We start from the raw sequence: 21,438 nt of genomic DNA on the forward strand, positions 1-21,438 counted from the left end.
TTTCAGTTAAATTAAGATGGTTAAAAGCAGCATTTTTCTTCTACATAGTAAAGTTTCAAAGCTGTATTAAGTCAATGTTCAGTTGTAAACTTTTGAAAGAACCACCACAATGTTTTGTTCAGAGTTATGAACATTTCAGAGTTACAAAAAACCTCCATTGCCAAGGTGTTCATATCTCTGAGGTTCTACTTTAACTGCTCCTGCCTGGAGTTCTAAGAGCTCATTGTTATTAAGTAGTTAAATGAAAGTTTCTTCTTGGACCAACTTTAGTCTATTACATAGGTAAGTCAAGAGTAATCTCTCCTCGTGTGCTCCAGAGTTAGCTGTTCCAATAACTTATTTCTGAAGTCATCCTATCCCCTCCTTCGTATTTGTTCCAACAGACTTTTAAGTCAAGCAAAGACCAGACTTTCTGTAAAGCAGCCACATGCATTTTACAAGACTATTGTTAACACAGGAACTGAAAGGGAAGACTTGTTAATCCCGCTCTGAGGAGTTCCTCCCTAAGAACAGGTACCTAACAGTACTGTGCAATTTGGAAGAGGGAAGGTGAAGCACTAGGGAATTCAGTCATTAGACAGCTCAACCTGTAAGCACCCTGTTGCAGCACAGTTCCTGCACATGACCACCCCTCGCCCTCCCCTACCCATTTGGTGCTAACAGTCAACCCACGACCTGACCTTATTAGGGTAAGCCTAGGTAATGGGCTGTGCCTTCGGCTCCCACGCCATATATGGGAAATGAAACCGACCATGGGAAACTAAACTTACCAGCAACCAGGAAACTGAACTTATTGCAAGTGTCCCCCGGCCAATCCGGTGCTGGCACGTAGCCCATAGCCCATAAAAAGGGGGTCTTTCCCAAGCCCCCGCTGAGAGCCTCATCGCAACCAGCCTGATCAACTGGTCCCGACTCTCCCGCTCCCGTGTCTTCCCCCCGAGCGCGAACTGTGTTTTTGCCAGCCGAAATCGAGTAATGCTGTGGATTCTAGCCTGTATGGTGAGGAGTTAACTATCAGTCTGTATTCTACAGCTACGTTGTCTGTTTAACATTCCTTCCTATCGGTCTGTGTCTTGCAGTTAACTGCCCGTTTGTGTCTTGCAGTTAACTGTCTGTGTGAAATCTCTGTGTGTCTATGTAAGATCTTTCTGTATCTTGCAGTTAACTGTCTGTGTAGCAGAGTGGTGAGTGTCCCTTCCCACCATGTGGGAGACCAGGGTTTGATTCCTGGACAGGGAGCCACTGTCTGTTTAAAATTAGTTTGGGTTTTTATAGTTAGTTGTCTGTTTAATACTTTCTTATATCAATTTATGTTTTGTGGTTAATTGTTTTTATATCCTATTATATTAGTCTATACTTTATAGTTAATTGTTTGTTTAGATGGGTATAACTAGTTAAAAATCTATACTACTCCTGTTTTCATAATAAAATTCATTTATTCCCTAACTGACTCATTATTGACTCTGGGGGATCACTAACCTGTCGGAACAGCACCATGAGAAAAGAGGAATGATTTACCTGCTTCATGCAAGGATATCAGATTCTAAACAAAGAAAGTAGACAGATCAGTGATCACCAAAGAGAAACCTGTCCACATGATGCAACTCTTGACTTCAGCATGGGGAATTATTTTAATTGTACTATTTTTCTTCAAACATAGGGAGATAGAGGTCACCATCAACATTAAGCCAAGTTTAAAAAAAAAAAGGTAAAACGATCATCTTTTCAGGATAGTTTATCCCAAGCCTTTTACTGTGAACTGCAGGATTTCTTTCTGCATTCCAATGGGATTTCCACCTCCCCATCTTCCTCTACTCTGGCTATGCATGAAGAACAAACAAGGTTGCTACCTCCTCACAGAGGAAAGGAAGGAAAAATCACTGTCTCCAGTCTTGCTACCAGCAAGAAAAGTTAGGCTCCTTACAACTAGCCCCTACTTGGACAGTAAATATGGCCTTCCAGAAATCCCCTGAAACTGCAAGTCAAAAAGAGAAGCTCTTCTTACCACTCCCCAAAGTGAAAAGAATCTCATGCAAGATGTGTTTTCTCCTCTTTCAGGGAGCCAATTTATTACAAAGCTTTTGGCAAAAGAAAAAAAGAGTACTGTACTGTATCCAATTTCATTTGCTTCATCTTGAGAGAGCTACAGTAGAGATTTGAGAAGTGGTTACAAAAAAGTTGAACTATCATAATAAATATGCAAAAAGTAGGATTATTAAGTTTAAAAAGGAAAAGAGTTGAAGACTTGATGAGGTACAGTGAAATTGTGACTGACAGACTATACCCATTTTCACACCCTACGACTATTGTAATAATGTTTGTACGTGTGCTTTGTGAGATATCATTTAAAAACTCAATTTGCTGAACAATAAAATCATGGCAATGCATGTAGCAATGTTATATGTGAAGTTATAAACATAAACTGAGATCATGACTAAAAGTATGTTTTCCAGATAAGTTTGGGGAGTGGCCAAACCAGTTCCTCAAAGACAAAGAGCAAACAGATGCCTCACAGCCAGGTGTAAACAAGGCTGATGGACCATTAGCTGCTAATGGCAGTTCTTTGGCAGGCAAAGGGGTAAGAGGAAAAAAAATCTACATCTTAGCAAAAAAACAGCTTGGAGACACAACCTGACTGTCAACTTGCTCCCAGCTGAAAATGCTTATCAAAGGGAGGACAGGACTATAAAAAGGCGCAGACACCCCAGAACGCTGCCCCCTTCCATGCCCAATGCATTCTCTGCACCTGAAAAAGACAAAGGAAGCAGCTGTTGGACTCTGGAGAAGGGGTCCTGACCTAAAGAGTTTGGCCAGTAAGACTGCTGGGAGCATGTGGTGAGAAAACTTTGCTTTGAATCTAATATAGTTTGTGTTTATCTATTTTTCTTGTAACCATTTCTGACTTTCATGCCTCATTACTTACACCCACTTAAAAATCACCCTCTTTGTAGTTAATAAACTTGTTTTATATAATCCAGTGTGTTTAAGCTGAAGAGTCTGGATAACTATTTAAGATAATAAAATGGCATATTATTTCCTTAAAGGAATAATGGAATTAATATATTTGTACTGTCCAGAATAGGGCAGAGTAGTACAAGACGTACATTTCTGGGGGAAGGTCTGGGACTGGGGGAGTGTTGGGGTGACCCTGCAGCATAACTAAAGCTGGTAAGAGCCATGGTCTGGTCGGCTGTCTGCCACACCCACAGACATAGCTGAAAGTGGTTTATATGCTGGAGGCTGTTTGTGAGCAGTCCAGGTTGGAGGCCACAGCAGCAAGGCATTATAAAGGGCACGCCAGGTTACAGGCAGGGGTGACATAGCTACTCATTAGTAAGCATTGTGCCCCCTCTCCTTTTAATAATATGAGAACAACAACTACGAAAGTAAAATTAAATTCAGACTATGAGAGTGTTAACATTTCTATATATAGTCAACTTGTACTATTTTTTGTTCCAAAGGAGAGAAAAAACAGTGTGGCTAGATTTTAAATGGAAATGAATGATGTTAGAATCTTTAACAATATTTATAATTCTGTAATATTGGTAATCAAACCTCACACTTCATGACATAACCTAACTCCCTGTGAAAGTCAGAAATTCTCTTCATTCTCTGCAATGCGCAGCACTGCACAACTATTTAAATTGACTAGGAGCATAATGGGGATTTTTCACCTTTCTGAGAGTTTGGAAGTACCCGCATCTTGCTAAGGCAAGTTAAACAGACTACTAGTCCACAGGTCTGTACTGACCAGTGGTCACTAGATGGCAGCATTTATGTGAAAAATTCCAGAGGGGTAGCCGTGTTAATCTGTATACAGGAAAAACAACAAGAGTCCTGTAGCACGTTAAAGACTAACAAATTTCTGCAGGCATACTTCCTACCTGTGATTTCCACTTCATACATCTGATGAAGTGGGTTGCAGCCCACAAAAGCTTATGCCTGCAGAAATTTGATAGTTTTTAAGGTGCTACAGGACTCTCGTTGTTTTTGCAGCATTTTTGTGATCATTACTCTAGTCTTTCACTGTAATGGAAAGGTTTTCAGTAAGCTGAATGAAATACATTTAGACATATGCTGTGTTCTATTAACTATACTTTGTGTTACTAAATTGAGATTGCACATATTAGCTGCAAATCAATAATAAAGTCAGTTTACTTCTCACTGATATAATAGTCCAATCTTTTTGTTTTTATTGCAATATATGGACTTAGTTTGCTGAACCATGTACATTATTCACTGCCCAAAAATATAACGCAAAATCAAGGGCAACTGGCAGTGCCTTGCGTCCTTATAGAATGTGAATGCACTTATACTTAAACCTCTGAAAACCAGGAAATAGATTTATGGTAACGTCTCCCACACCATACCTCCACACAATCTTAATTTTGCCTTCCTGGAGTTAGCAGTTGCCACAGGGACTAATTCAACTTGGACATCTCTCTAAAATAGCCTGCCAATTTCTGTATTATGTTCAACAAAATGCTATACCATTATTCCTCTTCATACACTCCTGCTGACTCTTCTGACGCTCACTGTGTTAGGGGTACATATGTCAATGCAGGGATTAGTTGCAGCAAGGTTCCAGAGCTCACACTGCCATCTGGTGAAAGGTGCAGTGGTAGTTCAAGCTAGAAAGATCAGAGATCCCTTTTTTTCTTTGCTGTGCTACAGTGCTACATTGGAGGCTTGAGCAGGTAATCAAAATGATCTCTCTTGGTTCTAAAAATCTAAGGGTATGTCTACACAGCAAAATCTCTGCACAGGTTAGCCTACTTGAGCTAGTCTGAATCCAGCTAGCTAGAAAGGGTAACCATAGCAGTAAAGATAATGGCATGTGGGCCTCAGTGCAGTCAGTACTGGTCCGGCACAGAGCCGGGGTACATACTTGGCTCGCTAACCTGCTCTGAAGCCTGCGCTGCACTGTCTTCACTGCTGTCGTCACCTGTGCTAGCTGGATTCAAGCTAGCTTGGGTAGGCTAGCCTGTGCACAGTTGTTAACAGAGAAAGCATAAAAGTTTTTAAAATATCTATAGTTACTGGGGGGCTACTATGGCTGTTCTAGTGACCTCCCCATGCTCACGTCACTAGACATGTCCAGAATTCAATGCAATAGAATAGTGCTTCGCCTCTTTCTTACACTCTGTACCGGCATTCACACAGTGCCATGCACAGTGCCATGCACCTTCTCCGACCTCTCTGTTGCTCTGGGAAGTTCTAGCACTTTGGTGGCCCACTTCATTATGCACTACAAGATTCAGTTATGGGCAACCAAAGGTGAAGTCCCAGAGAGAATCCCCAGGGCAGAGATAAAAAGGTGTTAACACCGGGAAAGTCCTTGGGGATTTATTTGGAGAAGGCCAAATAGACAAATGCAGGTTGGGCTTAGATAGCCCATGTTCACTAATCTCTAATTTTGTTCTAAGCCATGTCTACATTATTTTTTCAGAATATTGTGGAATGAACCATTCTGGAATAGATCTCCATGTGGTCACTCTTATTTCAGAATAAATGGAGATTACTTACTTGTAACTGGAGGTTCTTCAAGACATGTGGTCCCTATCTGAATTCCACATATAAGTATGCATGTGTGCCATGTGCTCGAGGCTGGAGCGTCTTAACAAGCAGTATCCGTGCACAGGTACGGTTGCCCTCCTCATGCTCCAGACCAAGGGCATAAGAGGCAGTACAGGCTGATGCCTCTCCAGTTCCTGTTCTTACCGCAAATTTAATAGGCTCTGAAGCAGAGGGGGCAGAGGGCTGATAGTGGAATAAAGATAGGGACTACACGTCTCAGAGAACCTCCAGTTAAGGTAAGTAACCTCTATTTCTTAAAATGCATATTCCACACATGGGTGACTGACACCTGGAGGCAGGTCTGAGGATGTTGGCAGTAAAGATGCTTGAAGAACAGCAGTCCCCACAGCTGCATCTGTAGCAGAGGCATGAACTAGTGTGTAACATTTTGTGAATGGAACTCCAGGTAGCCACTCTGCATATGTCCAGAACCGTTACCGCCTGTAGAGACGTTGTAGAAGCAGCTTGGCTCTCATGTATGTGCCCTTACCCCCTCTGGCCGAGGCATACGTGTTCACTGGTAAAAAAAATGATGATGCAATCAGAAATCCATTTAGAGATTCTCTGAGAAGATATTGCTTGCTCTGGTGACCTGCTATAGCAAGAAATAGTCTTGATGATTTTCTGATTGGTTTGGTCCTTTGCAGGTAGAATGCCAGGACATGTCAGATATCCAGAGAATGAAGTTTTTTCTCTTCAACAGAAGCATGGGGTATTGGAAGGAACACAGTTAAGTGAATAGGTTGTGTAGCGAGGGGGCGTGGCCTCCCTCCGAGACAGACAGGGAGGGACTGCCACTCAACCCCTGGAGCATGGAGCCTGAGAAGCCACACTCGCCACACCGGAATCAGAGAGGCAGAGCCCAGACAAGAACCGGAAGTATAAAGGGCGGGACCTACAACTCAGACAAGAAGCAGCCATTGAAGGAGAAGGACGTCTCCAGTCCGCTGCTGGAGAGAGGAGCCGGCGAGGACCCTGGCTACCCTGAGGACTCACCCAACCCGCCTAAGCCATTGTACAACCCAGAGGGCTTGGTTGGACTACCACTGGCAATGTAACCCTGGGAAACCGATGATGACCCTTGGCCACAGGTACACAGGGGGTGGAGGAAGTAGCTTGGGGTAGCCAACTTACATCCAGGTGGGCTCACACTCGAACCTTTGTCAGCCCTGCTGACCCAGTGGTGGAACACTGCCACTGTTAGGGCCCTGGGCTAGAACACAGTGGAGTCAGGAGGGCCTACGTCCCCCTCCCACTTGTCACCCCACCCCTGGGTGTAATAGCTTCACCCTGGCCTGCAAAGCCTCATTGGGCCATAGACTGTTTTGCCTGCCCTGCCTACCTGAGGGCCTGGGGCTACTGACTCCTTTGCCTGCCCCACCCCACCTGAGAACTTCAGGCCACAGACTGTGAAGAGCTAATCCTCTGCCTAAAGTTTGCCCACACAGGAGTGGCAGCGAGGGGGTGTGCTCTCCCTCCGAGATGACCAGGCAGGGACAGACCACATCCTCTACAAGTTGGATGACATGGAATTCAGAAATTACTTTAGGGATGAACTTAGAATGAGTGAAGGGAGACTTTCTCCTTGTGAAAAATGGTACAGTGCAGATTGGCCATGAGTGCTCCCATCCCATTCACCCTTTTGGCCTAAGTAGTATCATCAAAAAATGTGACCTTCATGGAAAGATGGGACATAGAGCATGTGGCCAAAGATTCAAATAGTGGTGAGTATGACAGGACAAAATTGAGGACCTACTGAGATGGGTTTCACCGCTGGCGGAAAGGTCTTAACTAGGCCCTTCAGAAATGTAACTGTTGATGAGTAAATAAAAATGGAACATCCATCTATTGGAGGAAGGAAGGCACTGATCAATGAGAAATGGACCTGCAAAGAACTAAGGGAAAGACCCAAATTCTTCCATGACATGAGATAATCTAAGATGCCTGGGATATCTGCAGAACCCGAGGAAGACTGACTGTGCCATGCATAGATACAGAAACATCTCCATTTAGCTTGGTAGGAGTTCCTAGTTGAATCTTTCCTACTATGAGTAAGAACATCATCTTCGACAGCTTCCAAACAAGAGCATTCTAGTTCTGATGTCCTTCCAAAAACTAGGCTGTGAGGTGAAGTGGGACTGGATTGGGGTGTCTGATTTTGCCATTCCTGGGTTAGAAGACCCAGAAAGAGAAAGAATCTGATAAGAGAAAGGATTGACAGTGTCAGACGTTCTGGGAACCAAAACTGACTGGGTCAGTTGGGTGCTAAGACAATGATTCTGGCCCTGTCGTAACAGATTTTTCTCAAGATCTGTGGTAGCAAAGGAGTGGGAGGAAAGACATATCTGATAGATCTGTCCATGGTAACAGGACAGTATTTCCTTGGGAGTCATGGCCCGTAAATGCTCTGGAGCAGTAAAGAGAAGTATCCTGTTAGTTTGGGATGCAAAAAAGATCCACCACTTGGGTGCTCTCCAAAGGGTGAATATCTCATTCAGGACAGAGTTCTTTATCTCCCACTCACAATTTGCAGAGAACCGTCTGTTTCGGTTGTCTGATACAGAATTCTGAACCCCTTGTAGGTATGTGGTTTGGATAGTAATGTGATTTCTGATGCACCAATTCCAAAGCCTCACAGTTTCCAGGCAGAGGAGAAGGGATCTTGCTCCACCCTGCTTGTTTTATATAAAAGACCCTTTTATAATAATAATATTGTCCGCCCTCTGGAGATAGAGTGAATGTATGCGCAAGAAAAAGGCCCCACAGGCCAAGTGGACCTCTTTCAGTTCCAGCAGGTTGATTGCAGCCAGGCCTCTCATGGCATCAAAGTGCCCTGTACACTGTGGTTGTTGAGCTGATGTCTTATGATTGTGGCATAGGGGGTGGGATGGTTGAAGAAGACTAACACAATGCACAGAAGAATGCTTTGCAAGGTATCATTTGAAAACTCATAATTTGCTGGTCATTATTGTCATGATAAAATGCATGTGGTGACATTGTATATAAAGTTATAAGATTCCACTATATAATGTTCTTAATAGATATCCCAAAATGAGGTTGGCAAACAGGCCTGTCTCAAAGAAAGGAATGTGTGTTCTGCTTAATTTGCATTTAAGCAGTAAACAGAGTCATCAAGCAAGAAGGGAAACAAAAATAAACTCGAACAGGTGAACAAAGAGCAGCAGGGAACATCCTTCCATATAGACTCCGTCTCCTGAATCCCAGCTGGAAATGTTTTCCAAGAAGGGGCTGACATTACAAAAAGGAGGAACAAACATCCCAAGGCACTCCCCGCCCCCATCCACTGCATTTACAGCACCTGAAGGACAAAGGAAGCAGTGCTGGACTGGGGCAGGGGTCCTAACCTAGAGGGTTTGGGTCAGTAAGACTGCTGAAAGTATGTGATGAGAAAACTTTGCTTTGAATTTAACAGAGTTTAAGTTAGGTACCAGTTGTGTTTTCTCTTTATTTTTCTTGTTACCATTTCTGACTTTTATGCCTCATAACTTGTACTCACATAAAATCTCTCTTTCTAGTTAATAAACTTGTTTTATCTAACCCAGTGTGTTTAAATTGAAGTGTCTGTGAAACTCCGCTTAGGGAAGTAAGGTGTGTGCATATTATTTCTATTAAAGAAATACGGACTTTATATGAATTTGTATTGTCCAGGAGAGGACTGGGCAATACAAGACACATTTCTGGGGGAAAATCTAAGCTGGGAGTATGTGGGGGGTCACCCTGTAGTGTAACGAAAGATAGTAAGAACCAAACTGTGCTGGCTGGCTGCAGCACACACACAGACATAGCTGGGAGTGACTTGCTCCTTGGAGGCTGTTTGTAAGCAGTCCGGAATAGAGGCTGCAGCTGCAAAGCATCTTATCTTATAATATCCAGGTGCGTTGAGAACAATGGGGGAGGTGGAGTCCAGTACTTAAGACCTAAGGACGACCATTGAGTAGGAGGTGAGAATGGGTGAGCAAAGATATCTATAAGATGCCTCTGTGTTTCCTATTTTCTGTATTACTGCATCTGAAGAAGAGGGCTGAAATCTCTCGAAAGCTTATGTCTACGAATATTAAATTTGTTAGTCTTTAAAGTGCCACAGAACTCTCATTGTTTTTGTCATAAGGAAAAGATTCAAACTTATGGTCCAGGGGTTTAAAGAGCAGTGCTTGTTCCCCTAAATCACCCATATGAGCACTTCACTCAGTCTGTGTCACTCACAAAGGAGTTTTTTAAAATTTTTTGTTTTATATAAAATATAAACTTATAACAAACAAAACATATATACATTCATGCACAAGAAGAAAATAGTATATAAATAACAAAAATCAGCCATTCATTGTTTGTAAAACCTGGAAAAACAAAAACAAACAAACCAATCCCAAACCTGTACTGGTCATGCAGGGCATCATTAAAGTGACCAAATAGATAAATAAGTGAGAACATAACCTATGAGTATCAGGGACTAACATATACTAAACGGTAAAAGTATATAATAGTTTTGTGTGTGACTGAATAGACTCATATTTTTTCCAAGCACTTCTAGACAGTCATTTTTCCCCTATTAATACAATAGTAGAGAGTTCACTAAGCCTGTCTGTGTATATGAGGGAGGAATTGCAGATTTCAATTTTCTCAAAATAATTCTTTTGGTCACTAAAATAGTTACTGCAATCCATTTCTTAGTGCTAACTGGTAATACCAACTCATCCAGCACCCCTAAAATGCACATGCTTGGAAAAAGAAAGATAGCAACAAAGTTTTTGAGAGCGCACTGAATATGCCATTCCAGAACACATGTATTTTTGACAGGCATAGAGAATGTGTGAAAGGTTGGCATGTGGTTGTTTGCATATCCAACGTTCAATGTGTGTTGTCAATCTAGCTTTTAACAAATGTTCTGTTTAATATCTTGTTCTGGAAGAATGGTAAGGATAAAAAACTTGAAGTATCTTTCATATTAAGCCAGATATCCACCCAGGTTTCTGTTGCGAGAATAAAGCTAAATTATTTTTCCCATTTTTCTTTGCATCTGAGATTAAGGGAATAATACAAAGTATTAAGCCACCTATAAGTAATTCCTACAAAATTACTTTTGTTTCAGTATGTCTTAACATGTTCTTCTAGAGGTGAGAGAGTTGAAACAGACCAGTTGTCCCCGATCCTTGCATAAATCCTTGAGCATAGCTGCTGAATGACGTATGTACACTGCCAGTGATTCAAGAGAGACATCAAAAAGCGGAAGGGGGGGGGGGAACAGCTCTATCATGTCCCTCTTTCAAGATGAAATGTGAGAGAAATAATTCCATTAGTTGATAGTGAAGTGAGAGGAGAATTGTACAACGAATTGACACAATTCAAGAATATTGATCCAAATTTGATTTTTTTTTTTTTTTTTTTAAACTAAAGGCTTTCTCTGCATCTAGAGGTAAGGCTATGGGACAGAACATCTAATACCTGAGCTTGCTGGATCAAGTGAGCAATTTTTCTCATCTTAGCAGCAGCCAATCTTTCTTTAATAAAACCAACCTGACCTGTAGGTATAGTTTATGTGATGTTGATAACATAGTCATGTTGCTAAAAATTTTGCAATTATTTTACAATTTGTTTTACATAGAGATATGGGGTGGAAGTCACCACAGTTGCAACCATCTTTGTTATTCTTTAATATGAAGGTAATTAAAGCAGTTCTCATGTCACAAGACATGATTCTTATTTGGAATGTTTCAGTGAAGACCTTGAGAGAATAGAAAATAGCAGCCTACAAAATGTTTTGTAGAAATCTGCTGGAAAGACATCCACCCCAGGGCTTTGATGGAATTCATATTTTTATAGCCCATTAGATCTCTCGTGTTGTGATAGCTTTATCCATAAACTACACTTGTTCTGAAGTTAGGCTTACCTTTTCATACCTTTCGATAAAATGATCAAATTGGTTGACTGATTTATATAAAGCTTGATAGAATTGTTTAAATTGATTATTTATACCTATTGTTTCAACGATGACATTCCTGTCTCCTTGTAATAAGGAATAAATATTATTGTTGGCTAGTTCCACCTTAACTCTTCTGACAAGTAGTTTACTTGCTTTATCTCCCCATTCACAATATCTTTGTTTGATCCCGCTGAGTGCAAATTCAGCTTGGCTGGATAAGTATTCATTGTATTTATATTTGGCATTGATTAAAGAATGTAGGAGGTTTTCATTAGTGGGCTTCGTCTTGTGTGTTCTCTGCAATTATCTAAATCCTTGTCCAGAGAGTCAAATAACTTGAATCTCTCTCTTCTTTTGGAAGGTATACTTTCTGCATTCACCCATTAAAGTACCTTTTAGAGCTTCCAAAAGATGGCTTTTGAGGTAAATGAGTGCTTATTTTCTTGAATTAAGTTAGTGATGACTGAATCAACTGCGGAACAAAACTTTGCATCTTTTAGTAGCAGAGTGTTCAGCTTACACCTAGATTTTAATGTGTAACCAGAGTCTATGGTAAATATAATTGGAGCATGATCTGAAATTAATATATTATCAATAGCTACTTCTAGGCATCCTAGAATCCGTTCTGAAGAAACAAAAAAGTCAATTCTGGAGTAAGATGAATATATGATAGAGCAATATGTATAGTCACGCTCCTTGGGGTGTCTCGGTCTCCACATATCTTTTAAATCAAGTTCATTCATTAATAATGAAGGTTGGCCTATTGTGCTTTGAGATCTGGGTGTCATGTAATTGGATTTGTCGAGATGTCTATCTAGTATTCCAATCACCTCCCAGTATTACAGGAATGTCTTTTTATTAGAAAGAATGTCTGCAATGTGTTTACAAATTCAGAATTACCTCCACTTGGACTGTAAATGCTTCTTAGAATTAACTTTTTTTTTTAGTAGAAACAGCCTTCAAGAATGTATCTTCCTTTGGGATCAGACCAAGACTGTCTATATTAAAAGTCATATTTTTATGAATTAAGATGGAAGTGCCTTTGTTCTTAGAATTCAACGATGAATGCTACTCAATACCTAACACATCTTGATTCTATCAGCATCTAATTTTCTGCTACATGAGTTTCCTGAAATAAAGCTAGTTGGCGCTTCTTTGGTCTGAGGTGTCTCAGGATTTTAATTCTTTTGGAAGGTTGATTAAGTCCCCTCACATTCCAGGAGCATACTCTAAGAAAATTCCTGGCAAAGTTTTAAATGATATATTAAGACATATAACCTAATTTTAAAAAGACATTTCCCCGCTGATATCGTAAAACCACATCGCTAGGTACAGTCTGTATTTATAAATATTAGATAGTGGTTAGTTTTGAATTTATGCCTTCAATTGAGCTTCTATGAGTGTCAGGTATACAAAAAGATCTATAATTAAATATCATGTGTCTTCCAAAGTATATTTGTAATATAAAATAAAAATAAAACTAGACAATGTGGGCACATTCAGATCCTTGATACCTTCAGTTCCATCTGTGCCTTCCCTCTCTATATTATCCAATAATAGTCTAAACATCTCTACATACAAATATATATTAAGTCAATTACTACTCTATAAATACCATAGGGTATTCTATAATATGTATAATATATTCATACCTACAGAAATTTTTATGTATACTTAAATACAGACTCATCACATAAATTTACAATTGATTTGGAAAATCAAATATAAACTAATACAAAATCTAAATATGAAGAATACAATATAAAAATCATCTAAACAGTATGTCACATGCCCTGCACAAATTGAGTAGCTGTTCTGTGCTATTGAAGGTTTAGGTTATAGTCTACTTTACATGTGAGGATTATTGACTGTTCCAAGTGACTTATTGTTACCATAACACAATCCATCACAGGCAGAGCTAGCAAAGACATTCCGTCTAACAGTGCAAATTGTGATGATTATGCAGATAATACTTCAGTCAGTAGATGGTGCTATAACCCCAGCTTAATTTTAAACTATTACCTATTCATTACAGTGCTATACAGTTGTTGAAGAGTTCTAGAGGGGTAGCCATGTTAGTATGTATACAGCAAAAACGAGAGTTCTGTAGCACTTTAAAGACTAACAAATTTAATTTCAGCAGGCATAAGCTTTCATGGGCTCCAACCCACTTCCTCAGATGCAAGTTGTTGTTATTGTTCAATTCCAAAGGAGATCAACAGAAGAGATCAGCCTAGGAGTCGGAAGACTATATAAGTGAATATTACCATATCTACAAGTAAACATAGGAAAACAAACTGATTTTTAAACTTGAGGTATGCTTTTTATGATAAAACAATTCAGCTATTTTTTCTCAAACCTGGTCTCAGTCTTTGAAGCGTCTGCCAACCTACAGAGGACTTCTGTAAAATCTTGTGGAGCCTGCTAAATCAAAGTGAAAGGATGGGTACTTGATGATGTATCTGACTTCAGTATCTGAGAACCTCTTAACTAAGTGACCCAAATTTGCACAACTAAATCTGCCCATGGCTCCATGAGATGTAGATTGTTTTGAAAACTACTGAGTATACATGTGGATTTTAGAGCATTTTGAAACATCATTTCTAAAGAAAAAGCTCTGCTTCTAGGGCAAAAAAATCTCAAAAGAAGCCTGTTTTCCAGCCGTCTCCACCCACAATCCAGAATGCAGGTGGAAAGTAGAAACATGTACAGCAAACATTCTCAAAAATCTGCCAGTGGCAGAATTCAAACTCACAGTCGATAAATATGGCTCAGACACAAAGGCTGCAGGCTACTGCCCTCAGCTACTCAATGACTCTGTCAGGTGTCTCTCTTCCTTACCAGAGATAAGCAGTCCTATAAAGTAGTGGTTCTCAACAAGTGGTACGTGTATGTCTAAGGATACGCAGAGGTCTTATGGGGTGGGGGTGGGGGTATCAACTCATGTAGATATTTTCCTAGTTTTACAACAGGCTACATAAAAAGCACTAGCAAAGTCAGTACAAACTAACATTTCATTCGACTTGTTTATACACTATACACTGAAATGCAAGTACAATATGTACATTCTAATTGATTTATTTTATAATTACATGTTAAAAATGAAAAAATAAGCAATTTTTCAGTAATAGTTTGCTGTGACACCTTTGTATTTTTATGTCTGATTTTGTAAGCAAGTAGTTTTTAAGTGTGGTGAAACCTGAGGTACAGTACGCAAGACAAATCAGACTCCTGAAAGGGGTACAAGTAATGTGAAAAGGTTGAGAGCCATTGCCATAAAGCATGCACAAATAACTCTCTGGTTCAATGCCCAAACTTGAGTCACCTTAGAGACCCAACTTTCACCCCAAATAACTTTTGTAATATTGTTTCCCCAAAGGGCACTGGGTGCTGGACTTGAACCCTGACTGTGTGATATCCCTTTGGGGTAGATCAGAGCAACAGCTTGAGCCCCAGCTGTATGCAGAAAGCAGTATAAGAACAGTAAAATGTTGATGATGTGTGATTTTGTAAGGGGCACTACTCAAAGAAGCCCTTGCTCAACCAACCCCGAATTTTAACCACTGACCCGACCCCAACCCCAAGCCCTAATGAGGCACAGCAAATTTCAAGATGATCTGAGTACGCACGTGGGTTATACTGCATTTAGAAAAAACAGCTGTTAAACAGTAAAAGAATCTCAACCTCAACTACATTGGTGCTTACCATTCCACTATCACATAAACTTAAACAGATTTCAGGTTAAGTTTTCAACAAGTAAAGGCTGTGGTTAGTACGTGTAAAGCCATGTGAACTCACCCACAACAAGAAGGCTGATAATAGATTGGGATATTGGAGACAGCAGCTTACTGAACACTTGAAGCACTGACTTGAGTAAGAAGTTTGAGTTCCCATTTTTCCCTGATGGGCACATTAAGCCTAATGGGAAATGGAGGCCTGGTCTACACTGCAAATTTAGGTCGACGGACATAATGTGTGCGTCTCCACTGTCAGGTCTGTTCCACTGAACTAACTCGGCGGAAACATCGACTCAATAAATTCACCTCCGTGAGAGGTGTAGTGCTAAAATCAAAGCGGATGGGTTGCATGAGAGGCGGTGTAGGCGGAGTGTTGTGTAAATCAACAGCATTGACCTCCAGAAGATGTCCCACAATGCCCTGCTGTGACCACTCTGGGCATGCTTTTTAACTCTGCTGCACTGCAGCAGCATGCACAGGAAAAAGCCCCTCCCCTGGTCAAGCCCTGGGAAATTTTGAATTCCCATTTCCTGTTTCATCAGTGTGGAGAAAGGTCGCTAGCACAACTGATCATGGCGACTGAACACCCCAAATGCACTCCATCCTAGAGTAGACCTCAAGTGTTGGATCTCATCAGTCTGTGGGGAGAAAAGTCTGTTCAGGCACAGCTCCGATCCAGCAGAAGAAATGTTGACATCTATGAAAAGATATTGTGGGACATGTGGACGAAGGGGCACAATAGGGACACGCAGCAGTGCTATGTTAAAATCAAAGAACTCAGACAGGGGTATCAAAAGACAAGAGAGGTGAACAGTAGTTCTGGTTTGTCACCAAAGACATGCCACTTCTACAATGAGCTGCATGTGATTCTCAGTGGCGACCCCACCACTGCTCCCAGATGCAGTATTCATTGATACCTCGGGGGAATCTGAATCCAGGGCCATTGATGATGAGACTGTGGATGAGGAAGAGGAGTAAGAAGAGAATGGGGAGTAGGTGAATGGGATATCCATTCTCTCTGAGAGCCAGGAGCTCTTTTTAACCCCGGATCAGCCTAGCCGGATGCAAGACAGCATCTTGGCTGACCGAGATGCCAGGGAAGGCACCTCTAGTGAATATGGAGTTTCAATCACAGTGTTGGGTTTACATCCTCTGATATGTTCCATTTAATATGAAAAACAATTTTAAGGTGTAGTGGGGATGGGCTTCTCTATAGGTGCTCCAACTATGCAGACGGTTGCCCCCAGAAAAGACTATTTCCACAGGTATTGCCCAAGAATCCTCCACAGATATCTCCAGGAAACTTTTGTGAGGTACTCTGCAATCCTTTGCAGAAAGTTTCTTGGGAGGGCAGCCTTTTTTCTTCCACTACGATATGACACTTTGCCATGCCACTCCATTATTATTTTCTGGCATCATCGCAGAACACAGCATAGCAGCATATGTACCCAGATGCCTGCAGTAACTGCTCCCTTTCCAACTGTGTCACCCTCAGGAGACTAACATCACATAGGGTCACCTAGGATAGATGGTGCAAGTTTACAATACACGTGCTCATAATGAAAACAGAAGTGTGTGTGATCCACCTCCCAAGCCAGTTTCTGGCTCCCTCAACCAGTTTCCCTAACATGAGGTTGTTCTAGGTGGCAGGGATCAGGGAATGTATGTTAATGTTCTCCTGGCTGATTCCCACGCCCCATCCCCAACTTCCTCTAAGGCAGCCTCCTTCAAAAACTGAATTTTGGGAGGCTAAACAATGTTCCCTGGTCATGTTGCTGGGCCTTGTCCCCAACACATTCTGTGCTCCAGAGATTTCCCAAAACTGGAGGCAGAAGACTTTACTCACCATGGCTGGCACACCAGACCAACCCGTGAAAGAGGTAGTGATTGTGATTCTGTGCTACCATTCACTTGAGAATAATAAGGGGAGTGATTTTTACATTGCAATCTTGCATTTCACCCATGGTATGCACTAACAATGGTTGCCGTGTACTTTGCATTGGAAAGCATTGCCTTAAGCGCATCCTTCAATCCTGTGAAGAGGCTGTCACAGATTAGGAGGAGGAAAAAGAGAACTTGGGATGACATGTTCAATGAGATAATAAAAGCCTCCAGGGCAGCTTACACAGACCTCTGAGCCTAGAGGATTTAATTGTCCGAAAAAACGGACATGGAAAGCAGGAGAGCCACCCAGGAACATGAGCACGCAACACAGGACTAGATGCTTCGGATAATCAGGGACCAATCAGACATGTTGAGGTGTCTAGCTGAGCTTCAGGAACAGCGACGGCAGGAAAGACTCCCTCTGCAGTCCCTGCAGAACTTCCAGCAATAATCGACCTCTTCCCAAGCCCACAGCACCAGGCATTCCAGGAGGAGGTTGGTCAGGGTACAGTATGTATTGCATTCAAAACCGGAAGGAGGGGAGTAGGAAGAGAAGGCAGCCATTCTAAGAACTTTCAACGTGCAGCGTTTGGTGCTTGCACAGACAAGCAGCATTTGTTTCTCCCCTCACACACCCCCACTTCCATGAGAATGGTTGCTAATTAAATAATTAGTTAAATTATTTTCCTTTCCCTCTACTGTTACCTATGTGCAATAAAAGTCAACTTCTTTGTAATTAAGTACTCTTTATTTATTAAATTCATGCAGGTCGTGGGGGAAGGGGAGGTGCTGTGACAGTGCTGCAACAGAAGGGATGGTATGGGAAGGCAAAGCACAGAAAAGTGGCGCTCATTACTGTGGCTCATCACAAAAGCAGGTTTTCAAAGCCTCCCTGTGGCACAAAGCTCCTCATTGGGCTCTCAGCATTGCACTGGTATCTGCCTGCTCAAAGTTTGCAGCCGGCTGCTTTGCCTCCATGACCCAATCCAGCAGAAACTTCTCTCCCTTTGTCTCTCAGACATTATGGAGCACACAGCAAATAGAGATAACTATGGGGATATTGCTTTCGCTGAGGTCTAACCTCGTGAGCGAACTGCACCAGTGAGAGTTTAAATGTCCAAAGGCACATTTCACCACCATTCTGCACTTGCTCAGCCTATTATGGAACCGCTCCTTATCACTGTCCAGGTGTTTGGTGTACAGCTTCATGAGCCATGGAAGCAAGGGATAGGCTGGATCTCCCAGGATCACTATTGGCATTTCAATATCATCAAGTTATTTTTTGCTCTGGAAAAAAATCCCCGCTTGCATCTTTCTGAACAAATCTGAGTTCCTAAAGGTGTGTGCATCATGCACCTTTACAGACCACCCCACACTGATATCGGTGAAACGTCCCCTGTGATCCACCAGTGTTTGCAACACCATGGAAAAGTAGCTCTTTCCGTTTATGTACTCTGTGGCAAGGTGGTCTGGTGCTAAGATAGGGATATGCATGCCATCTATCGTCCAACCAAAGTTGGGGAATCTAATTGCAGCAAACCCATCTACTATGTTCTGCACGTTTCTCAAACTCACTACTCTTCTTAGCAGAAGTCTATTAATGGCCCTGCACACTTGTATCACAGTAGCTCCCACAATGGATTTACCAATTCCGAATTGATTCCCAAATGACCGGTAGCAGTCTGGCATTGCTAGCTTCCACAGAGCGATGGCCACTTGCGTCTCCACTGTCAAAGCAGGTCTCGGAAGTTAGTACTTCTCTGCTTCAGGGCTGGGAACAGCTTTGAGCAAAGTTCCAGGAAAGTGGCCACATGCATCTGAAAGTTCTGCAGCCACTGTTCATCATCCCAGACCTTCGTAACAATGTGATCGCACCAGTCAGTGCTTATTTCCCGGGACCAGAAATGGCACTCCACTGAGTTCAGCTGATACACGACAGCCAGCAGCAACCGGGAATTGTTTCCTTCTATGGCTTGTAGCAGAGTGCCTTGAGTAACATCACAATATTCCATGCTGCGGTTCCTTTCTAGGACTTGGAAATACTGCAAGGCAAGTCGCAAGGTGTTTGTGATGCTCACAATAGTACAGAGCTGAGCGGGCTCCATGCTTCTTGGGCAATGGCATATGCATGACTAAGCCAGGGCTTCGAAAAATGTCGTGAAAAAGTGTTCATTTGTTTGCTGTTGACCATCAAGGGGAGGGAGGGAGGGAGGACATTGCATCATGGGAGTCCGAAGACCTTCTCAAAAGCCTCTGTGACTAGTTGTACTGTGGGATAGCTACCCACAGTGCATTGCTATGTCCATCAATAGAAACGCGGCTGGTGGAGCCACACTCCCCCCAACACGAGTGTGGTGTGATCACAGCTGACTGACTTCATTAGTTCGGTGAATATTGACTGAAATTAAATCAATTTCACTTAGCAGTATAGACATACCCTGAAAGATAAAGAAAACATGCAAGACATAGCTTATTTCCTACTAAGCTAAAGCTGTGGCTAATTCCTCTCTCTTTTTTCAGATGCAGGACTCTTTGTATCCTCTGTGAAGCTCACACAGTGCAATTAAAGGGACAGGTGACCAACCCATTATGGAAACAACTCCCTTCTTACTATGCTAGGAATACAGCAGTATGACATGGAGAGAAAGAAACTAGCATCAGTTGCTGCCTTCCGTGTGAATGATGGCATAAAAATGACCCATAACAAGACCATATTCTTCTCTTCCAGTAATTTCACAGTCATGATGACAAGGGAAACAAGACTGAGTGAGGACCTGAGTAGAGGCTGTTATAAAGAGTATGATGATCAATTGTTCTCCATGTCCACTGAAGGTAGGATAGGAAGTGATGGGCTTAATCTGTAGCAAGGAAATTAAGGTTAGATATTAGGTAAAAACCTTCTAACTATAAGAATAGTTAAGCACTGGAATAGGCTTCCAAGGAAGGTTGTAGAATCCCCACCGCTGAATGTTTTTAAAAACAGGTTGAACACCTATCAGGGATGGTCTAGGTATATTAGTCCAGCCTCAGAGTGGGGGCTGGCCTTGATGCCCTGCATTTCAATGAAACACACAATAATGGTCATTTATTTTAATAGAAGCTGGAAGTATGGGTAGGCAACCAAAGAATGTGCTTCTTTTCTGGTTGACAAGACAGTACACCAAAAGAAGGAACCAAAACCAAAACCAGCTAATTCCCACAACAGAAGAAGAACCATAGGGGGCTAACACATGGCCACCAACCCCCTCACTCTTAGCACACCACCACATTTGGAGTATGTCTTCAGAGCAGAGCTAACTTGGAAGATTAGCACCCTGGTCTGAGCATCCAGATTAGCCTAGCCCAGGTCTGAGCCGCCACACTGCAAAGTCATACCAAAATAACTTGTCCTCACAGGTGCTGCACTCTCTGACGGCTCACTATTGTTTCTTGAGGCATATCCCATGGTTCTTGGTGCTGTAGTAAGCTGAGCCACGCTATGATTTTTTCCCAGAGAACTGTGGGAGAATTTGCCTGTCCTTCTTAGTATGTGGGGGGAATTATGGGACAACACTGGAGGACTACCAACACTTGAGTTGTTTTGCCTGCATCCTCACTGCAAAGTGGGCAGGTTACCTGCCCGAGTGAAAGCAGCACCTGAGCTTCAGTTCATATCTTAGGATGGGCCAGTTAGCTGAGTTGAAAGCACCACTAAACTCAGCTCAGAGGCTTGTGTGTGTCAACGGGAACCAGGTTAGAGACAATACCCAGGATTAACTGCAGTGAAGACATAGCTAAAGTAGGCAATCTGAGCCAAGACGTCAGCTACTACCCTCCAACAAAGCCACCATCACAAGAGACTCCTATTAAATCCCATCCCTTTAACCTTCTCTTGGCACAGTAGCACACACGAAGAAGATAAACTTAGACAGGGTTTCTTCACCCTTCACTGGTATCAATGAGGCAACCACATGGTACCTCCAACTTCATCTCCTGTTCATCAGGACAGAGAAAAAGGCCAGCCATTTTCCTCAAACATGAACAGCAATGTGAGGGAGCTCACTGCACAGCACCCCACCAATCCTGAACTAAACACACAGATGTTTCCCATTCAGAGCTAGAATTAATTTTGTACTTATTTTGCAACCCATTTTCATAGAGAGGTGACAGAACTCTGAGTCTCTAATAAAATGAAAAGATGCAATTTAGGACTTTCATTCCGATTCACTAAGCCCAATTCCTGCAGATCTTACTTGATCCTTACTTCTGCAAAATTCCCACTGACCTTACTGGGAGATTTGCTAAAATAAAGACTAAATAAAA

The 21,438-nt window shown here is 42.0% G+C and overlaps 1 protein-coding gene across 1 annotated transcript in view; it reads right to left on the reverse strand.

Moving 5' to 3' along the window:
• The window catches only part of UBAC2 (UBA domain containing 2), a 154,175-nt gene that overhangs the window by 101,189 nt on the left and 31,548 nt on the right, over positions 1 to 21,438 (reverse strand). The window lies entirely within an intron of this gene.

This window comes from Emydura macquarii, unplaced genomic scaffold, assembly GCF_026122565.2.
Source record: "Emydura macquarii macquarii isolate MOO-44397 ecotype Brisbane River unplaced genomic scaffold, CSIRO-AGI_Emac_v2 contig_3671, whole genome shotgun sequence".
Lineage (NCBI taxonomy): Eukaryota > Metazoa > Chordata > Testudines > Chelidae > Emydura > Emydura macquarii.